Raw genomic sequence first — 3660 nt, 5'->3', positions numbered from 1 at the left:
AAAGAAAGAAAGAAAGAAAGAAAGAAAGAAAGAAAGAAAGAAAGAAAAGAAAAGCTATATCCCAATTTTAGTGGGCAAAGGCTGAGCCTGGAGTCAGGAAGAGCTAAGTTCAAATCTGACGTCTGAAACATACTAGCTTCAGTAAGTCACTTAAGTTCTGTCTGCCTTAGTTTCCTCAGCCATAAAATGGTTGTCTGCCTCAGTTTTCTCAACTGTAAAATAGGAATAATAATAGCACCTACCTCTTAAGGTTGCTGTGAAGATCAAATGAAACTATATTTGTAAAGTGCTTAAGACAGCACCTGGAACATAGTGGACATTTAATAAATGCTTGCTCCCTTTCCTCTTTTCCATTTTTAGACCAACTGTCTCTACAGTGGGGACCAGGCCCCAAGGGAATTGTGGCCTGAACAAAGAAGGTTACCAAGATGGGTTATACATTCCATCCTTCCCTATCATAGCTAATATAGGTGCTTAACTCAAACCCAAGTACACTTGCCCTTGTCCCTGAATACTTAAAACTCTGCCCCTGCCCTTCATTGTGTAAACTCTTCCCAACCTCCTCTCCCTCTTCTAAGGAGGGATTCTGCCCCTCAGGACAGCTTTAACCTAATCACTACCCAGGCACCCACAACCCCAGCTCCACAAGTACCACTGGGAAACCATCACCCACCATCCTCACTCTCCTTCCTCCAGATCACTATATAGCAGCTGTGATGGATTCTCTGCTTCTTAGACGACAAGCTCTGAATTCTGGGCACTGAGTGATAAGAGCCCTATCCTTCCTCCTTTTTGTTTTAGGTGTGTTAGCTGGAGTCTCATAGGTTGAACAGGCATGGACAGGTTGTGATCTACATTTCAGACTTCAGTAGTTCTCCTTCCCCACTTCAATCCTCTTCCAAACTTTCCACCACCCTTTCTTTCATCCAGGTTTGCAACATCAGAATTATCTTCAACTCCTCACTCTCTCTCTCACCCCAAATACCCATTCAGTTGCCAAATCTTGTCATTTGTACTTCCACATCTCTTCCTCCCTACACATAGCCATCACATCAGTTCAAGCTCTCATCACCTCACACCTGGATTAGTGCAATAGTGTCCTAATAGCTGCATGTTATGGCAGTACATGTATGTGACATGTGTTTGTGTATATGCATATGTGTATATGTGTGTATATTTGTGTATGTGTGTGTATGTATGCATATGTATATATATGGAACAGCTAGGGGGCACAGTGGCTAGAGTGCTGGGCCTGAAGTTGGAAAGACTCATCTCCCTGAGTTCCTGTTTGCCTCAGTTTCCTTATCTGTACAATGAGCTGGAGAAGGAAATGGCAAACCACTCCAGTTTCTCTACCAAGAAAACCTCAAATGAGTTTATTGAGTCAGACATGACTGAAAAATGACTCAACCACAAAAATATTCTATGTATACACATATACACACACATTTACTGGGAGTGCAAACTCAATTCTTTTTTTAACTAATAGAGGTATAAAACCCAAAGTTTGGATATCCCAGTTTTACACAACTTTGAGCTAGGCCTGGATTAGGAAATGATACCATACTTACTTATTCATCATTGTTAACATTCTCTAAGTCACAAATAAATAGTGGAAAGCAGCCCTCAGAAAGACCTTCAAGTCACAGTCCACTATTCTAATTAAGGAGAACTAAAATAAAGTACAAAATAAATGACTGTGATTAACAGACTAACATAAATACTCGCACATTTTACTTTATGTAGGAAAATAAACTTTCCTCTTCACTTTCTGAGTTATTGTTTTAATAATATGCTACAAAGAAAACATGACTGAAAATGAAATTCATCTTGGTACACGAGAAGTAAGACACAGCCACTGTAACAGTTATCAGAAAGTTAAAATGCACATTGCACAATTATTTTAAATTTAGACCGTAATAATCAATATAAGATCAAACTTTAAAATACAGATGCTTAAGATATTACTAAGAAAAAAAAACCCACAGCAGGCTTCCAATTCCTACCACATCCCTAATTTTACCACGAATGCAAGATGCTCCATCATCACCTAAATTTAAACAGCTTACTTCACAAGAAGAATTTGTGATTCTCTATTACAGGTAATACAAGAACAACAACAACAATAATAACGTTTACACTAACAATTTAAGGTTTTTAAAGCTCTTTGTTTATCACAAAATGAGGAAGAGAAAGAATTAAGTGATGATGTGGAATAAGAAAATACAAGATTTGGCAAAACAATGGATTATCCCCATTTTAACGAAAAAGGAAACTCTGGCAGAGAGGTGTTAAGTGAATGGCCCAGATCAGAGCTCAATCTGCTATGCTACTTATCTGCCTCCATCAATTCATAGTCTCTCAAAGACGTACTGAAAGAGCTTCAATACTTGCCGAGGCCATCCTGCAGTAAACCTAGTGATGAACCGCTAAACGACATTGCTAGGATGATCGTCCAAACACAAACATTCCACCAACCAGGAGCCACACTCTGGACAGCGAACCAGCTTTAGAAGGACCAATTAGCCACTAAGGGTCTCCCAAGAAACCAGGGTCCCCCTCTACACCAATCAGAAGGAGGCTTCGGACCTAACCAGCTTCGCTCTGGACAACCTAGGTGTCCTCCACGCCAAGAAGGGCTAAGACTTTGGAGTAGGACTTAATTCTGGATGTACACACACAAAAGTTTTCTCTTCTCTCCCCCGGCTAATTTCAACAAATGTCTTCAACGCTTAAAAAAAAAAAAAAAAAGTGGGGGAGGAACCCTCCAAACTCTGAAATAAGCTATTTTTAACTAACTGTTCATGTATAGTTTCTGGGTTTGGATCGTTCAGAAAAGAATACAACATTGTATTCAACGAAAAGCAAAATGTTTTTCGTAGCAGTAACAGTTTATCACCAAGTAACTTGCAAAAGTGTGGCAAAGGGAGAGTGTGGGGAGGAAAGCCTAGCGATAGGAAAGAAACACTAACACGCAAGCAAAAACCACTCCTCTGCTGGCAGCCCCGCTGCTCTCCAGCCCAGCCCTCCTCGGAGGAGCCCAAGCCCTTTCCAAATGACTCCGCAGCATAAATCATTTCGGAGGAGGGAAGGAGAAAATGAATGCTTTTCCATTGCAAAAGTAAAATAAAATAAAGTTAGTCTTAAAGAGAAGAGAGGGCAGAGGCAGAGCCCGGGCACGCACGCCCCCAGCCTGGGCTCCGCGCTACCGGGGCCAGCCCGCAGTCAGTCCGTGTGTGCAGAGCCTGCAGCAGGACTGTCAGCCCGCGGGAGCGGAGCGCGGTACTCACCCCAGCCTGCGGAGCGCGAGGACGGCGAGGACATGCCCCGAGGCCGAGCGGCGGAGCCTGCGAGCGGGCGCGCGGGGCGCCTCGGAACCGGCGGCTGCGGCTGCGGCTGCGGCTGCTGTAGAGCCCCCGCCGCGGGGCCGGAGGCGCCACTTCCTCCGCCTCCTCCTCCCCACTCCCCCCCCGCTCCTCGCGCCACCCCCAGCCTCGGCCGCCTCGCCCTCCGGAATAACGGCCACTTCCTGTGTGCGCGAGGAAATGAGGCCGCCGCGCGCCCTCCCGCGCCGCCACCGCCTGGGCCCTGCGTCCTGCGCGCGCTGCCCCCTCCCCCACGCCTACGCCGGCGCCGCGGGGAGCCGGGGAGCCAGCCCCC

The 3660-nt window shown here is 45.4% G+C and overlaps 1 protein-coding gene across 1 annotated transcript in view; it reads right to left on the bottom strand.

Annotated features, from left to right (window-relative positions):
• CSGALNACT2 (chondroitin sulfate N-acetylgalactosaminyltransferase 2) overlaps nt 1–3357 on the bottom strand; it is a 44017-nt gene extending 40660 nt beyond the window's left edge. Inside the window, exon 1 of the mRNA XM_027860069.1 lies at nt 3291–3357. The gene's annotated coding sequence lies outside the window, so the exon portion shown is untranslated. The remainder of the gene's footprint in view (nt 1–3290) is intronic.
• Between the last annotated feature and the right edge of the window lie 303 nt (nt 3358–3660).

The sequence above is a fragment of the Vombatus ursinus genome, unplaced genomic scaffold (assembly GCF_900497805.2).
Source record: "Vombatus ursinus unplaced genomic scaffold, bare-nosed wombat genome assembly UNPS02000749.1, whole genome shotgun sequence".
Lineage (NCBI taxonomy): Eukaryota > Metazoa > Chordata > Mammalia > Diprotodontia > Vombatidae > Vombatus > Vombatus ursinus.
Note: the sequence above shows the minus strand (reverse complement) of the source record. Positions and strands in the feature narration are given on the sequence as shown.